The 23,193-nt window shown below is 39.1% G+C and overlaps 2 long non-coding RNA genes across 2 annotated transcripts in view; one reads left to right on the top strand and one right to left on the bottom strand.

Moving 5' to 3' along the window:
- The window catches only part of LOC130157468 (uncharacterized), a 136,698-nt gene that overhangs the window by 95,850 nt on the left and 17,655 nt on the right, over positions 1–23,193 (top strand). Inside the window, exon 9 of the long non-coding RNA XR_008824891.1 lies at positions 21,361–21,527. This is a non-coding gene — a long non-coding RNA (uncharacterized LOC130157468). The remainder of the gene's footprint in view (positions 1–21,360; positions 21,528–23,193) is intronic.
- The window catches only part of LOC130157466 (uncharacterized), an 83,314-nt gene continuing 61,542 nt past the window's right edge, over positions 1,422–23,193 (bottom strand). The window contains exons 8-9 of the long non-coding RNA XR_008824889.1: positions 8,960–11,765; positions 1,422–8,791 (exon numbers count right to left, since the gene is read on the bottom strand). This is a non-coding gene — a long non-coding RNA (uncharacterized LOC130157466). The remainder of the gene's footprint in view (positions 8,792–8,959; positions 11,766–23,193) is intronic.

Below are 23,193 nucleotides of genomic sequence, written 5' to 3'. Positions count from 1 at the left end.
ATTTTACTCTGACATCTTCAATAGTACACCAGTTTCATTAGATACATGAAATTCAAACTATTTTATAGAGAGTCTACATTCACAACTGCCCCATCACTCGACTAGAGGGTCATAGAGACAAGCCTAGTTTTTAGAGGAATTGAGTATCAAAGAAATCAAAGGGAGCCCTGAATTTTCTAATTTGACATTTTACTGATATTGCAGGATAAAGAGCACCACGTTCTTGTCCTTGCTCAGTTTTGTAAATAAACACCTCTATATACAAACTGAAGTGCAGAAGCCGGACGTTGAACAAAATTGAACTCAAACTGACTGTGACAGTGGAGGAAGTTTAGGAAAAAGTAGAAGGTTTTGGGGAAGATAATAGGTAGTGGCAGAGATAATTTATAATGCATCTTCTTTCTGAAAAGAATTTTTAAAAAATCAAAACAACAAGAACAAAAAAAAAAAACCAGAAAAAAAAAAAAAGATTGCAGTGGAGAAGGTTGCTATAGTGAGAGTAATCTTACGACCTAATGTGTGAGTGCTCTCAAAAGACTGGATGTTCCAGTTCAGTGAAGCAAGATGGCCCCCTGCAGTATTGTTAGCCCCCTCACAAAGAAATTTTGCTTCTGATCTAGGAACATCACTGTACAAAACACTAACAAATCTGCTGTGGTTTACCATTAGTTTCACTCAAAACACAAGGTTAACATTCTTTGCTTTAAAACATCAGTCAAAAATAGAAGTCCTTGGTTACCAACTTTACTCCCTATGCTTTCATACGCCTCCTGCATGGTTCTGACATGAGACTGAAACAAAATTGGTTTTAGAGTAATACCTCCTTTGCTCTCTCAAAGTTGTGTGTAAAGTTTGCAATAGGGTAATAGCAAAGACTAAAAAGAAAGTCTTGCCAGAGTTCTGAAGCCAGGAGAGAAGTAAAACTTCTTCATTCATGAGAAGGTGAATTTCTGAAAAAAAGTACTGTGCTCCACATGCATTTGGAATAGGAATGTTGATGTGCATTGTGTGCACGAAAACCTTTTTATTTCTTCCATCCTATTACATTTCCCTGACATTAGTGAGAATAAGATAGCATACTCTTTTGAAAAGAGGGTTTCATAGTATATTGGTATTTTGGTAACGTTTGGGGCTTTCCAGTTATCAAATTCTTTTCATGGACACAATAAATCAGTATAAATCATGTGTATTGTTTTTTCTGCTTTAGAACTTGGACATATAATGAAGCTGTATATATATAAACAATATATATCTGTAACCCGTGCCTGATAATATGCAGCAAAATGCAGAATTTACTGTTTGTTTAGTTATGAAGGGATACTCAGTTAGCTTCCCTCTGAAGTACATGAGATTTCTTTGACTGCCATCTGCAACTTAAAGCATCGATCCAGGTCACACATTTCAAAAGCTGGAAAAAGGAAAGGAGGACCAGATAAAAAGGGACTCAAATATTTTATTAGCAATTAAATGCAATATTTCATAAGGTTTGTGGAGTCAAATAAATTCCTTCCCTAATCTTGTTTCCTCTCCCCCCACCTCCGCCCCTGCTTTCTATGCCTCTATGATTTCCATCACTATTACATGCAAGGCAGTAATGCTATGCCTAGTGTTTGACAGAGACGTGCCAGATGACCAGAAGTAAAAGCATTAGAAAAGAAGGCTGTCTTATAATAACTCTAATTCATGCTTTAGCTTGTTCCCATCAGATTTCCAACCTAACTTGGAAAATAAAAATGGGCTTAGGAAGTTTGAATGAGTGTAAACTTTAACAAAAATTAATTTCCTCTCTACCCCTAAATGCTGAACTTAACACATCGCTCACAGAAACACACCCAAGCTCTAAAGAATCAGTGTTGTGAGGTCTGTGTGGCCTTCTGCAGGCTGCTTTGGTGTGGGAGCTTGGATTGTTTTTGACCCTGTGACACTGAATGGCCAAGAGCTTCCATGCAAGCACAATGGTGCTGTTAGTGCCCATTACTAAAAGCCTTCTTGTTTCTTTCAACTGCTCACAGGCCTCCTAAACAATGAAAGAAATCCATACATCATTAATAAGGAGATTTAATTTAAATTCTGCTCTAAGAGAATTCTCAGATATCCTCCTCGTTTATTTTTTTTTTTTTTAAAGTGAAAATTGCTGAAGTCTGATGTAAGGCAGAATCTTAATTTAGAGAAGTGTTGGGCCTTGTTTAGGAATGCCTGGAAACTAGTGGGAATTGTAATCATAGAGCAAACTGGAAAGCAGTACTGGTATACCAGTGGGCAGCTCCCATGGAATGAAAGCTTGCTGAGCATGGAGATATGTCAGCTAGTGAAAAGAAGTCTGTGAGCCTTCCTGTAAAATGATCTCTTTTGGGTTGAGGGATTCTATGACTTTTGTATTTCTAATGATGGTAACTTTATTTTTATTGGGACTACTTGTATTCAGAATTTCTAACATCCATTTGTCCAAATGGACTCATTTTCACTAAAAAAGGAGTTTTCTAAATTCCAACAGAAAGTTGACAAAAAAAAAAAATGGAACAGGATAGCCCATATTCACCTTTGTACTGAAAGGCCATTAATATACACATCAATAATTTTACTTCTAATTGTGAATACTTGACACAGTTAAAAATCAGCCAGTACAAAAGAATCAGGGCTATCTGTCACATGAAAATAATGTGAGTTAACTTTGCCTCAGCTTTATTTCTACTGTCTTCACTGGAATTAATTACATGAGGAATGAATGCTGATTAGGGATTTCAAAAGGTTTTATTCTGCTGTCGCTTTGAATTTGAAACCATTTAGTCATTTTGACATTTTTTAGGAAAATAAATATCAACAACAGAAGATTTCAGAGAATCCTTTAAGTTGGACTATATTGCATGAGAGATTAGTTTATATTGTTAGGATCAGTCCATCTGCCCGAGTAAGGCCAGAAACAACTAATGCTGTCTTCAGTGTAGATAAATGTTAACATCTTTAAAAGTTTAAAACAGATTCTAGCGCACATGTAATCCAGAAGGAGCCAGAATACTAATTATTAGGTGGAGAACAATAGTGCCATGCTCATTCTTCACAGGTTCAAATAAACATGCTCAATTCTTCGAGTGTGTTTTTGTAATGCAGCAGATATCTGTCTGCGTATCTATCTATGCACGCACACACACAAATATATATGAAAATGTTTAGCAAGAGACAGAAAACTTGAAAGAGAACTTCCTTTGCCATTATATTTAATTGAATGCTGTTGAATTAGAGTTATTCTGTAGTTACACTAGACTAACTCAGAGCAAAGTTTCTGTTCTAGCAGGCAGAAATTTTGTTATAGAAACTGAATTCTTACTCTAAACACATTCCTAGTACAGCTGATACATAATTCTTTTTAAGTTAGATGAATCAAATGGCTCATATAAAGCTTTTTTATATATATACAGTTATCTATAATATATATAAATAAATACAAATTTGGACATATGTATTATAGGTATCTCTCCAAGTCTGCTCTCTGTTTGTATTATGGCTTCCAATGAAGGTAGTTGCCAAAAAATTCCAGAGATCTCTTTAAGGCGCATCCAGTGATTCTTTTACCTCAGCCCCCCTGGTATCTGTAAACCTGAGCAGGGTCTTATCAAAGAAGTCACATTCAATTTAAAGATTCTTAAATTCTTTTGCAGCTGCTTTTAACATGATATGAGGGGAAGACACATCCTCAGGCCTCTGTGGAAACCTTTCTGTTTCTGGGATTCTGGAGCTTGTCTCTATGTCAGATTTTCATGCTATAAGTTAGCAAGTACATGATTACTTTACAGAGCAGTGAAATAGGATTTCTTTGCCATAAATCAGCTTAAAACAGGGAATTAAGGATACTCCTTTGATTTAATTTGTTTTGGAAATTTAGGATAGGAAAAAGTATATATACTTTTGAGGATTAAATAATTCTTTGGAATTTAGGTATGTCTGCATTAACATTTCAGTGTGGGTCAGGACAGTGCTTTTAAAGTGAGTATCTCACTTGTCGCCAGCTACCATGTGTTGATTCACATCAGAGATACCACAGACTGAATTCTTTTAGGATGTCTTTAAGCCAGAAGATACAAACATAATACACTCCAAACCACCAACTGGCAAATCAATTCACACTTGAATATTCCTTTGAATGTGTAAATAAGTTCATGTTGAGCATGTATAAGTCCTTTCTATGTTTGTTTTCACAAATATTTGAGCAACTGAGCCTCATTAGCTAGATCAGTATCAGAGCCTCGATCACAAACTCACTTGAATGAATATGCATGAAATCACCATTAGTTTTGCATTTAGAGTAATTATTCTGCACACATATTTAACCAGGAAATGGACAGTAAAGAAACCACTCAACTCATTCCCTTGAGCTCAAGTGAGAAAGGTATTTCAGGCCTGATTTCTACTGCCTTGTATCTTGTATATTTCTGCAAAATGAGTGTGAAACATTATCCATTCTGTTTTGAAAACATTTCACAACAATGAATAATGATGTTTCAGTAAGTAGTTACTTTATTCATCTGTCTGTACCTAATTCTTGCTTATGCTTAGAATGTAAACTTTTGAGAACAGGGACATACCATACTGGTACTATGCCGAGCAGAGTAGGATCTTGTTCAATGTCTGGGACTCCTATGCGTTGCTGCAGTATTACAGTGTAGTTTTGCAATGTTCAAGATGCTGGAGAATCAATCATCTCATATTTAGAATCTTGCAAATTGTAGAGGATTTATATAATCAAACTATATGTTAATATAAGACTTAAGAGAATACTGTTCGCTACAAAGGACAATCACAGATATTAATTCCATGAGTAGAAAGAAAGGCAAAATTTACCAAATAAGACAGAAGTTAGGAATTATTACCTATGCTCTGGTAAATACGTATAAGGGATGACAATATGATCATGTAATACTGTGACCAGAAATGGAGATTCTAGTATGGGAAACATTATTTTCTGCTCCCTCCCTTCCTCCTATCCTTCTCCACCCCCACTCTTTTGTTCTTTGCCATTCAGTGTTTTGGTTCAAGTTAATTAAAGATTCCTGTTGCAGCCTCCTGGAGTGAAATTCTGGCAGTATGCCCAGTGCTGCCATAGTCATGTGTAAGCAGCCCCTCCAGTGAGCTCCATAATGTCTCTAAGAAACTATACAAAGAGGAAGAAAGAAACTGAATCCAGATGGAATGGGAAATCAGATATTTCTTCCATTTGTGCTGAAATCTATGAAGGCTGCCCCATAGGCTGAAAGAAGGTAATTCACATACTCTGCAGTCTCAGGGAAAAGCATGTTTTCTCCCCCACCCCTCCGCCCTTCATTGAAGATGAATCTGTGAGAAAGCTTACAGTGAGACTGCAAACTCAATAATGCAAAACATGTTTTCTCAACTCTGCTTTACTTTGCTAGCTACAGAAAGGTGTAGGATAGACCTGTCAGGGGAACACAAAAAACAAACAAAAAAACTCAAGAGTGACTCAGGCACACAAAGACTCGTCCTAATGACAGGGTTAGGAAAGAATATGATATCCAAACCAACATTTTGACACACAATTCATATTGAAAAGAGGACTTAAGGCATTTTAAATGTCCATCAGGAGAGTAAACATGTCTAACACCCTAAGCAATAACCACATCCTGAACTGCTTGTTGTTAAAAGGCCCATTAAAAAGATTACAAAAATGTATAGTACATGCATAGTAATTTCTTGTATCTCACAGGCATAACAAAAACTAGAAATATCCCTGGAAAAGCACATATGTGGTGTACTTTGTGCTTGTGACTCTTCATCAACTTCAGTGCTTGGTTCTTAAAACGTAGCATGACACTTGGTTGGTAATTACGGAAGAATTCTCCTGTGGATTAACAACAGTATCATTAGAAATCAAAACTGTGGATATTTGCAAGTATATTTCATATATAAATTGCAATTTGCTTCATGGCAGATTCTGTGCTCGCTAGGGATATTCTGGAATTTGGTGGGGCAAAGGAATAAATCGTGGAGCAATCTGCAGTATTGCTTGGTTTCTGTATGCTTTTAATTTTATTGTCAGCACCATGTGAGTTTGTTGCTCTCTGATGGCCTGTTTAATTTTTCAGGGTTTTGATTGTTTGGGGGTGAGAGGTGTTACATGAAGGTTAAACTTTGGCAGGGCAATTATGGAAAATAAGTCTTAAACTTAACAGCTGATTTCTGTGTTAAAGGACTAACTTTTAATTGTAAAACATCAGAGCAGAGTGATTTCTTGGCAGAGAGAACAGCCTGTCGTAACAACAAGAGATGCCCATTTGAAGTGCAGACTTTGGGCAGAGGTTACGATTCAAGGTAGCAGAGTTTTAGCTGACAGTTTAGAGCAATACTTCAGGTGAAATGAACCCAATAATTGCAGTGCAGATTTCCCCAAATAGCAGGTTGACTGGAATAGCTCTGGTTCCCTGTGACAAATTGGATGTTGTGTTACCACTTTTTTTTTAAAGCAACAAAAACGGTCTAAAAAGCTGTCCAGGTGAAAGGGGTAATAGATGTATGCTGATACGTGTGTGTGTTTCTTGCCCTTTCAAACCTTTGAAGCCTGGCTGGGGTCAAATTACTCAAGCAGAACAGCTCTGTTGACAAACATGTGGTCTTCAAAAAACAATCCCAGTATGAGAGGTGCTGCTAATTTAAAATAACTGGGGGGAGGGAAAAAAAAAAAAGAGGGAAAACCACACCAGCCTACGTGAAACCCAACCCAACTGCCACCTTCCCTGCTAGCCTCCTTTTGTAAGCCTGCCTTCCCTGCCGCGTGAATCAGCCATGGTTGGGGTTAAATGGGTAGCTTTTGTCTCTTCACAATGGCCAAGAGTGACAGGTTGAGCTAAATGATTTACTGGTGGAGATGATTTGAAGGACAGAGCTGGGCAGCCTTGGGAACACACGCACAAGAAAAGGACAGTAGCGAATCAGCCTCTCCTCCCCCTCCCGCTTTCACGGTTTTGACTGAAAGATCACAGAGCGAGACTCTGACAGACACAAGGACCATTGAGAAGCTATTTTTATTACTTATCCATGGCAGCCTTGCTTTGCTGAGAACAGACCTGAGGTTAATTAACCTTTTCTTTTTTTTTTTTTTTAAACGTTGTTGTTTTTCTTATTGGGGATGCAAGCCTGTAAGTTGGCAGGGTCACATGCCATGGACAAAGGGAAAGTCTCTGTGTGAGACTTTAGTGCAAGAAACCTCAACAAACCCATCCCCAGCCAAAACAAAGCTCTCCACACAGAAAGGCGATGCAGTGGGGCTGCAGCAAAGGCAGCTGCTCAGAGTGGAGCAGTCCCAGCTGTTGTCAATTGGAATGTGCTAGAAACAGTGCCATCCCCCCCTCACCCCATTAAACTGCCCCAGCGGTGATGGTACCGAGCGCTAATATGGATCCCAGATTGTTTCCTGAACACTGTTTGATCTGGCTGTGTGGGCGGGAATGAACTGGTCTGTCGGGATGCGGAGCGTAGTGGAGCGCTGGCGTGCTGTGTTTTGCCTGTCTACCCACAAGCAGGCCAGGCACTCGGGGACAAGATGGCGGCCCAGCCGTGGGCCCTCAGCACCAGCTCAGGGGAAGGCAGCTGTGAGCCTCCTCTCTGCCTTCAAAGTGGGAGTGGGGCAGGTCGAGCAATCAGCTGGCAGAGCCCCTAACACAGCTGAGGCTGGCAGGGAAGAGACATGGCAGAAAACAGCTGGGAAGCACCCACTGGCCATCATGCCCACCCTCACTTTGTTGGGGCACCCACTGGGTCCTGCGTGCGGCCTACTGGTCCAGCAGCCCCCAGCACCGTCCCCAGGGAAGCTCACCTTCTCCCACTCGCAGCCCCGCTGGCTGGAAGGGACCAGCTGCAGGGCAAGCACTACTCGCTGTCCAAGGCAGTGGGCAGAATGAGGCCCAATCTATAAAGGGGACCCACAGATGGCAGCCCTGTGGCCTTTCAGTAAATGCATTACAATGCTTTCTTCAGAAGCTGTCCCTCTGAACAATCGCAAGGAAAAGTGAAAACTTTTCTTAATAGGAAAAGGACCTTTTCAGACAGTTGCAGTGAATTAGTCTGGAAAAAAACCCCAAAGGCAGGGCATAGAAGATACTAAGGTTGGGTCTATGGATAAATCCGAACTCATAAGAACCCTATTAGTTGAAAAAGGCAATGCTGTCTTCCTATTCCATATTTCATTTGGTCAGCTATTTGTGAGTTATTCCTCAAGTGCAGTGGAATAATGCATCCTGTCACAGCTTGTAACCTGAAATTGTCATGTCATCATTTGGTTCTGAGAAACCGGTAGCAACAACAAAAATTCTTCAAGTACTAATGCAAAAATGTAATTTTTCTAGTGTCTAAAACCTAATGATATCCAAAATCCTGTGAGTTGCATCCTGTGAATGTGCAGCAAAGCTTTATTCTGATATATTCAGCTAACTTCAAAAAAAGTCACTCAGCATCTTTGCTAGTTAGGGAAGAAGTTTTGAACAGTAAACCCACTGTGGGCAATAACAGCTTTCTGCTGGCTAGCTTTCAATCATATTCTTATTTTTATAGTAATTTTAATGAAATCTTGTAGTTATTCAAAAGAAACAATAGGAACATGTGAACATGATGGCAAAGCAGCATTTCATATCAGGAAGTCTGAAAGACATGACTTGATTTAATGGAAAAGTGAAAGGATCTATAAAATGGCAACTTTAGAGAACAGAAGTGCTTACTGTTAATCTCTTGTACTGTAGAGTTGTAGTGTGCTGTCACATGATACATTTCTAATGGCCTCTTTAATGCTCTGTTGAAAATAAACACGTCTGTTTTAAAATACAAAGAGCAAAACAAACTAAATCTAAAAATACAAGAAGGAACTATGGTTGGGTTTTGGTTGTTGGGTTGTTTTTTTTTTTTTCTGTGAAAGAGAACAGTGTTCGCAGAAGATGAAGCAACTCTAAAAAAAGCTTACCCGACAGGCTTCCAAATATGGGTTTGCCACTGTAAGGATAATGGCAGGTGAAAACAGAAGAAAACTTTCTCTTCCATATCCTTCTAGCCATAATCTCTGTCACTGTCCCAGTGTGCATGGGGAGTCCTGGAATTTACTTCCTTCTTGATATCCCAGCAGACTAGGAGTACTTCAGTACATGTTGAGTAGTAGAAGGAATGGGTTTCATAAATCTTACTCTTGACCGGCTCTGTATTAACAAATGCAGTCAGAAAGATCTTGCAATTATATTTTGCAACGACTTCTGTCCAGGCTGACTTTCTGATGTTTCTCCAAGCACTTTTCTCTCTCAACTTCTGCCTCCCCACCTCAAGTCCTAGAAATGCTGCTATAAGTATCATAATCTCCAGAACAGAGTAGGTTCCCCATTTCATTCCTTATTATCATGTTATGCCAGTAGCATCACAGTTCTGCTGCTTCTCTGCTGTTTGTCCACGCCTGATGAATGCCGTGGCTGACCCCAGCTGAGTGACTAGATATAATCTGTTGGCAAACAAAAAGCATGGAATAGGACTGTATTGAGTCACCTAAAGGAGGAACAAGACTGAATCCCTACAGTCAGGGGGACGGAGGACAGTACAGGCTTCATGGGCTCTGTACTGCAGCTTCCCCCAGGCAGCTGGGCAACAGAGACCCCTCCAGCCACCTGGTGCTCGCCAGTGGCATTGGGTGGCCTCTGATGCTGACATGGGACTTGCAGGTTGGTCTGTTCCCAGCAGGGCATAATCCTGGAGCACTGCTTGGAGCCAGCACTTAGTGCTTGAGTATTACCAGCCACTTAGTTTCTTCCCATGTTCAACAATTATTTCCTTCTAGTAGATCTTTCAAAAGCCTTTCTTTACATTACAATTCTTTCATTGCCTTATAAGAGGTTACGTCACATCACAAGACCAAAAAGCACAGTGCAGCTTAGTGTAACTTGACCCTGATCTGGCATTTCTTTGTGATGTGTCATGTCAGAAATGTAAAGAAAAAGACATTGTCCTTTTCCTATTAGTTTGGGCAGCCATGTCCATTACAGGTTGCCTTACCTTCTGCCTAGAAGATGTGTGTGGTCTATGAGACTAATGAGGATTCTGTACTGGAAGTAGGAGAAATCATGTTTATGAAGCTTTCTGGAGAGTTGCACGTGAGCTTAATAGGAAGCGGACTCTGAGTTAGCGCTGCTGGGGTGGTTGTGGAGAAGCTGGCAAGAAAGGTCAGCATTTACAATTGTTGCTAAATCAGAATCAAGAGTGACGAGGGAAAATATGATAACACACTGTTTTGTCATTTCTGTAGAGTTTCTTTTTTGGCTTACTGAATTTCAACTCCTTTTGAATACACATTTTCCAAAAGGGATTTGAGACAGCCAGGAAAGGCTGAAATTACCCATAAGAATTTGAAAAGCAAGAAATTCTAGAGCATCCTAGACCCAGTAACAAAGTTCCTCCTTGTAGAGAGCCTAAGCAAGAGCAGACAAAGAGGACCTGTTATAGCCTAGACCCAGGCCTGATCATATTAAAAGGAATCACATCTGTATTAGTTTTTTCATGTGTACACAAGAAATTATTATCCCAACTCCCAATGCACAAAGTGCTGACCTGTTGTTGTTTACTGTGAGGAGTCTGTCTTTTATGTCCTCGTAGCTACAGTTTATTTACATTGAAATATCACACTCTCAAGAGCCTTGCTGCTCCCCCTGCAAGGATCAAGTACTTCTTGTTTTTAAAAGAAGACTTATCACTTTATCACCTTAGGGATGATGAGCACAAAACCCTGTTTTAAAAGGCTTATGTGATAGTAGGAATTGTGGATGGCTTTGCAGAAAAAGCATTCTAGGGGGGCCTCAAGTGCTCAGTTTTCAGTCCCGCTACTAAGCTGTTGAGTGACCTTGAGCAACTCACTTCACATTGCCGCAGCTTTGTTTTCCCTTTGATTCTTTCATTTATTTGTTTAACTTGCAATGTGTTGGAAGCCTTTCTATAGCATCCTGTGAAATAAGTCCTGATCTTATTTTGGTTGTTAGATGCTGGTACATTAAAAACAGTAAAGATAGTTTTAAGCACGTTATTAACTCTTTCCCATGTCCCTCTATCTTAGCAAACCACAGTGTCTTACTGAAGCATGTGGCCATTTTTCCTGAAATATTCTAGCAGCACATCGGTCATTTTGGGTTTCTGCTGACAGAAAAGCCTTAGGTCAGTCACATTCATTATAAAATTATGATGCAGTTGTACATATATTTTACAGCTTGAAGTCATAGGTAGTTGGATCAGTACAAGCAAGGTACTAGTAGGGCACTGGCAGAAAGAAGTAGCTGGCACAGGGGAAAGCAAGAATTTCTGTGGAGGTCCTCACAGGGAAAATACCCAAGTAAGTATGTAACAAAGCTGTACTGCGTGGGTCTTTAGATGCAAGGGGAATTGGAGCACGATGAGTTAGGGGGAAAAAAACCAACCACATAGTCCATTAAAATAATATTTTGAAATGTGTACAAAAGTGGAAATTGTTCTGAGTTTCCATACTTACCTTCTCTGCAGGGAATAACTATTCCTATAGTCCAATGATCCAATGTCCATAGTCCCACAGGTCCAATGGTTAGCAGTTCTTCAGCTATCGGGTCTCATGCTTTTGCAGAAGAGATTATGCTCTGTATCATAATCTTCTCTTATCATCTATATTTTTCTCGGGAAGCTCAGGTATATAAGTGTACGTGAGTCATACCCCAGCTTACAATGGTATTATTAATTGAAATGTCTTGCTTCCAGTGATGTTTGGCCTTTTTCTGTGGAAAAAAGGTGAGACCTTTGTGGTTGCTACATATTACAAAAAGTATTTGAATGAATAGGACTGTTGTTATTTTGAATCTAACATCTAACTAACACTGGGTGCTTTATTTGGTAGCTCTCTTGGCCAGAAGAGGGGAAAAAACAAACAACCCCCCTCCCCCCATACCACCCCCAAAAAAACCTTTATATAATGGGTATCACCGCCAAAAAAAATTATGAAAAGCACCTGCCAGATTGCTTGTGAGACCAGGATATATAAAAGGCTGGACTTATGTAATTGGATGTTCAGTGGACTTATTAAAGTTCTACTTTAACAGGTGATTAATGTTACCCCAGAAGTGCTATTTCTCTCCATTCACTATAAAGGAAGAATAGATGGTTAATCCAGACATAGACAGCAGCATTGCAGATGGCTGTGTTTGATCAGATGAATTGACCAAAATACTCATACTTCAGACAATAAATTCCCAAGAGGTGTGTGAATTTTTTGATTCAAAAGCCTGTTAAAGTCTCTAGTCATCCTTTATTATCTCTGAAAATATCTATTCTTAAGTCATTCAAAGTAGAAACGGGGATTTCTTAGTGTTTTTCTACCTGTTTTCTAATTGTGAGTCATTGTCTCCCTTACTCATGGGGTCCTGTCCCCATTTAGCTCATTTAAGTGCATCTATGCATATGTGTACATGTGTGTAGGGGCAGTAGTGGCTCAAAGCTGCCTCAGGATTGTGAACAGAATTGATTTCTTATGCTTTGTGGATGGGGCAGCAAGAAGGGTTAGAGGTCATGCCAGAACAGGATGGGAGATGGTGCCAAGCAGGAGGGGAAAAGGGTTCCCTTTCCTTTCGCAGGTGTAACTAAAAGTGCAGCACCCTTATGCCCTCCTCAATGGTAGCAACAGCCCAGTGACCACTTTTACTGGGACTGGAGCCAGCCTGTTGAAAGTGCATGTCCATGGGCTCTGTAAGCATAGCTGTACAGGTATTTTTAGTCCTAACATACTGTTTTCTCTGTTACTCTTGGAATAAGTAAGGATATTACAGCTTTTTCTTAACATTGAAGGATTTTGACATTGATTATTTTCTGTATCAGAAGATTTAAATTAAAAATCACGCTGTCTTCTTAGATGTCTGTAATGATGGCCATGGATTGGCACATTTAAATTCTGTCAAGGACAGATGCGCTGGCTGCATATTACTCAGGCCTACCTGGACATAGAAAGTCCTAAGTTGCCTTTTTGGGCCACAGAGTTCCCAGGATGTCTAAATACAGATTTGCTCTCATGTTCAGAGATGTCCCATTCTGAGCTGGCAGTCACAGAAGTACCCCCTCACCTCTCCTGTCAGAGCTGCCCCGCTGTCTGTTCAGGCAGGTAATGCAGAGAATGGAGACAGCCTGCATGGCAGTTGGGATGGATGTGCTTGAAGTGGATTCTACTGAAAAGTAGCAAACATTTCTATGATTCTGGCTTTCAGTTTTCAAGGCGTAATGAGATCCTTTTAGTGTGAATGTGCTATAAATCCCTATGATCTATTTTAGCTGCATTACCAGAGGCAACATTTTAAAAGCTGCAAGTCAATCTGAAGTTACATCAGGGATATCAACAGTATATGAATGTGCACCTTTAAGTTAGCATAATTAGAGCTAACAGGTAAACAAACAATAGGTTATGTTATTCTTAGTGGGCTTAGAATATCTTTCAATCATTAAATATAGGCTATTACGTTATTTACAAATATTAAACAGTGATATTTTTTAAAAAGCCTGCCCTTCAGTTAGAAGTAAAATGCTTTTTTCTGTATTTTTTTAAATGTTAAAAAATAAGAATGACAAGAGAAAACTGGCTGAAGAACTCCAGGCTGTGCCCTTCTCTGCACAGCTTGAGCTCTCCCTATATTTATCTGAAGCAGATGTTCCAGGCAGGATGCACACTGCAGCCAGAGGTGAGGACAGAGGTGTACAGGACTTGAATACATTTCAGTACAGCTCCCACATCCTGTTTACACACAGTCGCTGGCCTGAGAACAACACAGGGATAAAAAAAGGAAGGTGGGGGGATGTGATAGGAAGGAACGGTTGATTGGAATCACGACACTAACACCACTGCTAGGCATGCATATCGAGAGTGCTGTACATTTGTGGTTCTCTTTGTATGTGCCGTTGCCAGCAACATTTTCTCTGCTACTTTTGCAGCTGCTGATAGGCATGCTGTCTTCTGTCATAGGGAAAGGAAAAGGAGGAGAGGGAGCAATTAATTGAAAAAAACCCCAAAAAACAGACAGGTCACCTGCAGAGAAACTATACTTTCTCTTCGATTCAGCAATGCTACCCAGAGTCAAGAAAAAACACAGCTGGAATTCACTGAACCAACTTTTCTGTCTCATTAAAATCATGGACTGATTTTTAATAGTAGAAAGGCACTTACTGAATCACTGGTGGGCAATGAGAAATATTAATAATGCTAAGCCCCATTTAAACAGTTATCCTGCTGGAGGATGGATTTTTTCAGGCTGGAGGCTAACAGGTATTTTGATTTCTACACACATGGAGCTGTTAAAAACCCACTTTCCTGTGCACTGGACATGCATTTTCATTTTATGCCTCATTCCCAACCTACTACACATCATCCACATGTATTCCTGTTTAATGCTAGGGAGATAAGGAAAGGGCGTACTTTCCATCTCACTCCTGCCTGCCCCTCCCCCCCCCCCCTACATTTAAGCAAGATCACTAAGGGACAAGCTTTTTGCTGGCAAAGATTCATAAAGCTGCGAATGGCAAAAAACCAGCAGTTTTTCAAGGTTATTTTTCACAAAGTTCACAACAGGGGCTGGGAACACTGTGTATCTGTTAGATGTCCTGTAATACTATATTCTGCAGAGACTGGCTACTGGCTTCACATCTACACGGTCATGCACACATACAACATGGTGTAGTTTGAAGGACATGTACTTTCCTGTACTTAAGTGGTTTGAACTTATCAACACCACAGATCGACTGGTATCTCATCAGCTCATGTTTTAAAATGCTTGAGAGGCAGAATGTATGTGAGACGTGTTTAATGACAGAAATAATTAACTAATTTGTTTTCTTGGAACAATATAAAAGAAGCTCAAAACTTATTAAAAAGTCTGGAAATCTATAGTATTGTAGGTTATTTATTTATTTTATCTCCTACTACTTAGAATTTAAAAATGCTAAAATCCCAGCGTGAAAGTTTCTATCCTCTCAGACCAGACCATATTAATTTCTTTACCACTGCCTTTTTTTTTTTTTAAAAAAAAAAAAAAGAGAAGAAAGAAACCATCTTAGAGCTTGAGACTCTTAGAGCTTGAGACTCACTCCTCTTTTTTATACATCAAGTTCCAGCAGGAGACAGAAACTTCTAAAGTATGCACTGAGATAAGCTACATTTCCCTGGATGCCTTGCTTTTCTTTGCCCTATTATATTTGGATTATTCTGTTATCAAAGCAACTACCATGGTATTAGGCCTTGATTTTCTTATGTCAAATCATCTAAAAGACCTGAAATTTGGGATCAAATTGGAAGATAGAAGGAAAATTTTAAATTCTGCTTTATTCTCAAGCATTTCTTCTAAGCTTCAATCTATTTAGCACTTGAAATCCAATCTTCAGATAAGGAACAGCCGTCAATCTCTCAGTTGCTTCCCATTTGTTTTTGTACAAGACAAACTATCAAGTTCCTTTTTCCCTGAAAAGACTATAAAAAAAAGATGAATTAAGATCTTACTGTATTATTACTAGTAATCCCAGCTCACATTTACATAGCTTTGTAATTACAATGTTTGTTAAAAGCTTTTCAAGCTCTATGTGGAAAAGGTACCACATCTATGCTAAAAAAAGCACCTATGCCAGGGTCACGCAGAGGCTGCCTGAAAAGTGATTAGTTTTGTGTTACAAAAAGGTTTAGAACACGGTGAAGCACTGTAATTGCAAGCACAGACACTATTTGGGGAAGAAGTCTATTTTATCTTTCTTGATACTTTCTGTTTCTGTATCTTTTACAGTATTTCATTGAAGAATCTGGTCTTTTGCACCAGTTTGGTGGTGGCGTCTTCTTCCTGCTGGTGTAAACTCATTCTTAAAGTTAATGAAAACTAAAAAGTCATCAAAGAAAAAATTATTACTGGCGTTACTGGTAGACAAACAGCAATATACTATTTTCTAACTTAACCTTTGGCCTTCAACCAGGGGGTATGCTTAGCAGCTTTGTGTATTACTATTGCCACTTGGAAATATTCCCAGGATGATCCCTAAGACAAAGACCTTATGAATGACAACATAATATCAAAGATGTGTGGCAAATGGAGAATGACAGTCATATTAATGGTGTAATACTAATAGCCCTTTTAAGTCAAAAAGACACTAAGAGATGAAAAAGCACTAGGGAGACAACATGAGTATCAGCTTAGTGTTGTAACACAAGTATGAGTTTTAAACCAGAATCCACTTCTATTCATCTTTTACTGGCATTTCCAAAAATGGTAAGATCATTTAGGATAAGATGCTTAGTAAAGATATGCAAGATAGCATTCTACCTATTAGTAAAAAAGGAAACTCGGCTAGGCAGCATGAACTTTGGAAATGGACATTTTATAATGGTTTTCAGCAACTGACTATCTAAAGCAATCCTCCTCATTTGGAATAAAATAATGAATCATAGCAAGATCAGAATACAACCATTTGCCATCAGAAAGGATTTCTATATAATTTGCTTATGGCAAATAGAGAAGATAATAACAGCAAGATATCAATATTTCTTTGCTGTTTCCCATTTCTACATTGCATGCCCAGAGGTCCTAGTTTACAAAGTAGAAGTTGAAAGAATTTCAGAATTGGCTTCTATTACTGTTTTGACTTTTATTCTTACCTATTTATACTGAAATGATGCACTATGGCCAGGATTCGTACCTGACTGTGCTGACAATCTTATGAGATATGAGATGGATCATTCTTTTGTTTCAAGAGCCCTGTTTTCTCATGGTTGGAATAGCTACTGAAAAGTTTCCGTAACCACCCTATCGATTCCAAGTAAGCGTCTTTGTGTTTAGCATTATAGGAAATAACTTTAATATTCATATATACCTCAGGACACCTTTCTCCTTTTTGTATTATTTATCTTGCTTCACCCAAGCTGTGTCCAAACAGTTTCCTGTCTTTGTTTTTATATCCAAGCTGATGCTTGACCTGTTGTCAATTCTCTGTTCTCTCAAATTTTTCTTATGTCTCATACTACCAATAAATGTAATCAGCTGCAGTATCTTCTTGTAACCTCTTTCTCTTTGTGACTCAGTATTAATTTTTTTTTAACATATAAACCCACTTTCAGTCCCTTTTCTTGATCATGATGTTTTTTTCCTTTGTCACTAGGGCTTCACGTCTGAAATCTTCCATTTCTCATACAAAATAAAAAATGTGAAAGTGGTGAGGGAATGTTATATGGCTAGCTCATGCAAAGGGAGGTTGAAGTCTTGAATGAGTCAAACATTAAGCTGGACAGTTTTGTTGGCAGAGTCTGACTGGGGTGTGCTTTATGGCCCGCAAACAGTGTATATTCACCAAGAGGTGCATCTCAATGTCTATGGCAGCCTGAGCTATCTGAATCACCTTGATCAGTAGCCCCACTTAAACACGGGATGAATTATGTGAAATAGTTTACGTTTATATTTGAATTGTACAATAAATACTTCAGATTGTAGAATTTTTGAATATTCATTTTGTAAAATCAAACCAAATTGATTGACAGTTGGAGAAAATAAGTGTTTTTACCAAACCGAAATATACTATCAATGTTTCATGGATAAATACTAGCTAATTATTAACTCTCACGTGTCCATATAAATTTGTTCAGTGAGGTTCCTGTGTAGTTGATAACACCACTGAGGTAGAATATAAATATTTTAGTAGTCCAAACAGCCACAAAAGCAATAGAAAATTGGAGGCGATTGTCCCTTACCATTGTTACCCATTTCCTGGGTAAGCTGAGGAATTCTCTTGCTCTTTCTTCAGTAGCTGAGGTGATGAGACTGAACAGGGATAGCCATCACTTTGGTGGAGGCTTAGTAGTTACAAGTTATGTAGAAAACTCTAAAAGCATTTGGCATTCATACCAGTCTGCAATAATACTGAATATTCTTCATTCTCATGAAGGGGATAACTGCTTCAATAATGCTTAATGTTCAGTTTACAGTCATTATTCTGGAATGGGAATAACTCAGAAGTACAAGTATGAATCTAGCACATCTGATGACAGCTTTAATTCCGTTAATAGCGAACTTGGCTGCTGTGAAAATTTCTTATTCTTATTGCATTTTTTCTGCAATCATATCAATTGACAGTGCACTTGACTCAGTTTAAGTTATGAGCAATACATTATTCATATTGCTCACACCCTCTGCTTGGGAACTTTACTTGTAGACTTAATTTCATGGTTAGTGAGTTCACTGTAAGAACAGTAAGGACAGATAGACAAAAGACAGAATAATTTCAGTGTGTTTAGCCTTGAAGAGCATTCTAAAATATAAAGCAAGGAAAGTTAGCAAATGCAGTGCTGCAAGTAGAAGATTACAAGCTCTGCCTGCAAAGTTTTCCTGTTTGATTGTCTTACAATTTTAGTGCAGAAAAGACAGGTTATATTCTCAAAGCAAAAGGAGTTGCCACTATATTATTAATTCTGATGAGCGCCCAATATTTGCACTTCATAAATCCAGAAGGAGGGTATGACCTCAAAAGATCATCTATTAGTACCCCATTTTCTGCCATTTCAATTCCAAGCCTCTGTCCCAAATGCAGAATAACTAACTAAATGTAGCTGATCTCTAACTTCGGTTAATGACACTTTTGATCTATGTGCCAGGAGCTGCCTTCTCTTCTTGCCTGATAAGATAAACACATCCTGTGAAATATATTAAGGTAAAACTGTTAATAGAGCAAATTATACTTACTTTGCCAAGTCTTGAACAAAACCCTATTGTTAGCCAAGTATAGGTGCCTTTGAAAGAAGTAAATGCATAGTTTAAATGCACCATTAAATGTAAAGCTGAGGATATATACCAACCAGGTACAGTTACATGCATGATAACATTTTTGAGATTTATTTTAGTAGATTATTTTTAGAAAACTGCATTATAATGCATCAATGACTAGGCATTTTTAACAATACTGATCTTAGTAGTATTTTAAAACATGGGGAAATGTCATAGCTAATGGCATTGGATTACTTAGCTTTTTAATTAAGAAAGAAAAAGCCGTTGGTGGCTTTTGTAAAATTTGCATGGTAGGAAAGAGGAAAATAACAAAAAAACCTTCTGCAGTGGAAAGCTAAAATATCATAAAGAAAGAGGTCTGCTTTATATTTGTGATTTTAAAAAGATTAGTCTGTGTAGAGACTAGTATTGTTCAAAAACCATCTGCTAATTGGGGAATGGTACATGAAGGTCTCAGCCTCCTCTTCTGTGTTTTGTCATGCAGTTTTCCATTTTCTGTCCTCAGTACATTCCACAGTTTCTGCATATTCAGAGGATACTCAGCCATGTCAGCCTTCAACACACAGCTGAATTGGTCTTCACAAGGTGATCATTCACACTACACGCACCCTTGTCTAAATCTGTAACATCCACATCTATCTACCTGTACCTGTACCTAATCTGTCTTAGCTTTCCTTTAGCCACCTTATTTAGTTTTACGGATGAGATGTTACAGGCTGCCTCCTTAGGATGAGGAAGTAGATGAAGCCTTGTTTAAACAACTCAGGAAGCCTCTGTATGACAGACCCTGGTTCTTATGGGGCACTTTGCTTTCCCTGTTATCTTCTGGAAGAGCAACAAGGCAGGTTATAAGCAGCTATAGGTACTAGGTGACCCAAACAGGGATGACACATAGCTGCATCTGCTATTCACTAGCAAGGCAGAACTAGTATGGCAATACTCAGTTGACAACCTTGGCTGTAAGGACCACAAAATAGGAGTTCAAGATCCTGAAAGAGTAGCAGTTTACAAATCTTGAACTTCAGGAAAGCAGATTTAAGCTTATTCTGGAAACTAGTAGATGGGGTGCCATGGGAGGGAGCTTCACAGTGTAAAGGAACTTAGAAAAGTTTGCAGATCCTTAATGACAGTATCCTCCAGGTCTGGGAATAGTCCACCACAATACACAGGAAGGCAAGTAGATATATCAGGAGACCAGCTTGTCTAAGCAGAAAACTCATGAAAGAGTTCCAGGACAAAAAGAAGTGAAAGCTCAAATGGAGATGTCAAAGGGATGCCAAGGGGAAACAAGAATAGCCTTTAGCACTACATTAGTTAGTAAAAGGCTGAACAAGGAAAATGTGGTCTTGCTAAGCAGATGACTAAATGGGTAAAAAAATGGTTAATTAATCAGGCTTTGAAGAGCGTGAATAGTGGACTGGCCCTGCCTGGAGCTGACGTAAGTACATCAGGGTCTGTACTGGACCTGATCTGTTTAGCATCTTTAACAAGGACTTGCCAGAGGTGAATGGAGTCCATGTTCACTGAGTTTGTAAATGAAAGCAAAATGAGTGGACTAGTCAATAAAGTCTAGGGCAGAGCTGCCATTCAGAGAAACCTAGACAATTGGAAGAACAGACCGACAGGTACCTTCAGAAACTCAGCAAGGCCAGATGCCAAGTCCTGCATCTGGAAACAAATGAACTCCTGCAGCAGTACAGGATAGAGACTGACTAGGTGAGGATCATCTCTGCAGGAAAGGACTTGAGGGTCTTGGTAGCAAGATAGACATGACTAGTAGTGCACCCTGGCACAAAGGATACCAATAACATTCTGGGCTGTATCATCTGGAACACAGACAGCAGATCAAGGGAAGTGAAAGAAGTCCTTTGCTTGGCACTTCTGGGACCACATCTAAATACTAAGTGTGGTTTTGGGCCGCCCAATATGGAAAAGATGCAGTCTCTGTCCTTGGAGGTTTTGAACACCTGTCTGAATAAAGCCCTGAATAACCTGATCTGACCTCAAAGCTGAGCCTACTTTGAGAAGGAAGTTGGACTAGAGATCTCCTGAGGTCCTTCTCAGCTTGAATTATTCTCTAGTCCTATGATTAGGAGGGACAGAAAGACAAGGCTTGGAAACAGAAAAGAGAGGGTTCAGATTTGAAGGAAATATGTCCTCATTTCATGATTCTGCCTCCTACCTTCTGCACCCTAGAAAAAAAAGTGCAGAACTGACTTCCCCAGCTAGGTAAGCAGGAAAGACAATCGCCTTGCAAAACAGCTGCCAACCTAAAACCCCTCAGTAGGGGGGAGGTCCCAGGAGCACAGGGAAGTTCAGCCACGATCCCCACACTAACAAAAGGGAAATGGGTGGAAGTAAAAGCCAGCTACAGCTTTCCACCCAAGAAAGGTGTGAATAATCACTAGGAAAGTATTTCTTCCTCAGATATTTGCATATTAGCACCTTGATAACACTAAGTCTGTCTTTCCTATTAAGGAAATTTGCAAGGTTCCAAAATGCGATTTATTTTTAACACACCGTTTTATTTTGATTTTAGGCTGTTCCTGGGATTATACTAACAGTTTTCTCTTAATTTGTCTTTCAGTTTTGCAGAATGACTAACATGAACCTAGTGGCATCTGGCATAGTTCTACCAAATATAGCCTACTGATGGGATGGGAGAAAGAGATGCAGCATGTTACTGTATGTCAGACTTTCTTGAGACAGTTTCAGGTTTATTTAGCCCTTCAACGTAAACAGCAAGAAGAACGAGTAAGTGGAATCTCAAATTTTTAGAGGTAAATTTTCCTTAATATAGATTTTCCTTAATACTAGCAGCTCTGCTGTTATCTCAGCCGTGTATCAGAGGACATACTAAATCCTTGTTTGAAAACATATTTTCTACAGCCTAAGTTCAATGGCATAAAATAGAATAGAGAAAGAATAGCAGAAGGTAATGTGTGGCCAGCCATGTGATGCTATGAACAGTGTAGTTGCTTGTAAGTCAGCTGGGTACTTACAGCAATTTCCCCTGTGAGAAGGGCTATTGGTAAACACTACTAATAAAACCTTACAATAACAGTAATAATATCTTTCATTTTTAATAGTCTTCGATCCTAAAGAGGCAGCTAGTTTACTGCATGTTTTCCAACTAAAAAGGGCATTCATGTTTTATGGCCTTCATCCTATTCATCCTGCTTGCTGGCTGTTTAAGGAGAAGGAATAAACCTGCAGCTCTGGAAAACCTAAAACTGCTTCCCATTTCTATATTCCTTCTTTATTGCAGGGTCTCTGCAGGCTGTCCACACAGAGTGCTGTAGAGTGACTCTGTTTATCTCCAGTCATTGATATGATATGACACGGTATTATGTCTCTTAATGTTTGTATTATATTAGATCCTTTTATATTAAGATCTCCAGACAAGTAATCACATTCCATTGTGCTAGATGCTGTGTAGAGGTTTATCGGAATAGGCAGTCCACAGTCCAGAGAGTCCATAGTCTAAACCAGACAGGGCACTGGAAAACTTAGACATTTGATCCGATGAGAGCCTCAAACACAGGAATAGACTTTAAACAACTTACCAGATTCATACAGGAAGTCTGTGGAAGAATAGGGAACAAATAATTTCTGAACTCAGTTCTGCTTTCACACAGGATAAATTTAGAAAAGTTCAATTCTGTACTTGGGTCATGAAACAACAGAAAGTAAAGCATTGGGCTAGACTCCCTGAATGTCAGGATCATCCAAGGTTTATAAATGCTTGGCTTTAGACCAGAATATTCTAGACTATAGCCATTCATTTTCTAAAATAACTTGAGGAACCAAAAGATTTTAGCCCCAAGTTGATAGATACTCCTCTAGATAGTCCTCTAGATAGTAGTTTCTTATCAGGCTGAAGTCTATCCAGTAAATATAATATTTTACGGGAAAAGCTCTTCAAATTAAGCAGTATTTGCCATCTTTTCTTTAGATTGTTCAGCAAGATTTTAGACAGGTATGAATAAGGCTTACACAGTCTTCTCTAGACCATGTTGCAGTGCAAGCTTTCCTGCAGCCTTCACACAGACGAGAGGCTTCCTATGGCAATGCCTCAGCTTCCCCTGAGTGAAGGGAGTGAAACAGTGACACCCCTTTAGACTTCACTGCACCCCTTGTCCCAAAGTGATACCGATTGAGTCTGGGCTTTGTTTTCTTGGTTTCAGCACCCTCAAAGATCCAAACACTATGGCACACTTCTGTTTGCAAGAGGACCAAACCCAAAGTACATTAAAATGGTACAACGCTGCCTAGCAGTGATTCTGCCAAGGAAGTAACAAATCAAAGAAGGTCAGGAGAAGGTTCTAAAACAAGATTGATTTTTCAAATAAAGTGTATTTAGAAACAAATGGCCTGATCCTTTTGATTAGGCTTTTTGGGGCCCTTGAGGGAGCAGGAG

Source organism: Falco biarmicus, chromosome 12 (genome assembly GCF_023638135.1).
Source record: "Falco biarmicus isolate bFalBia1 chromosome 12, bFalBia1.pri, whole genome shotgun sequence".
Classification (NCBI taxonomy): Eukaryota; Metazoa; Chordata; class Aves; order Falconiformes; family Falconidae; genus Falco; species Falco biarmicus.
The sequence above is the reverse complement of the archived record's forward strand: the minus strand, read 5'-3'. Positions and strand labels throughout refer to the sequence as shown.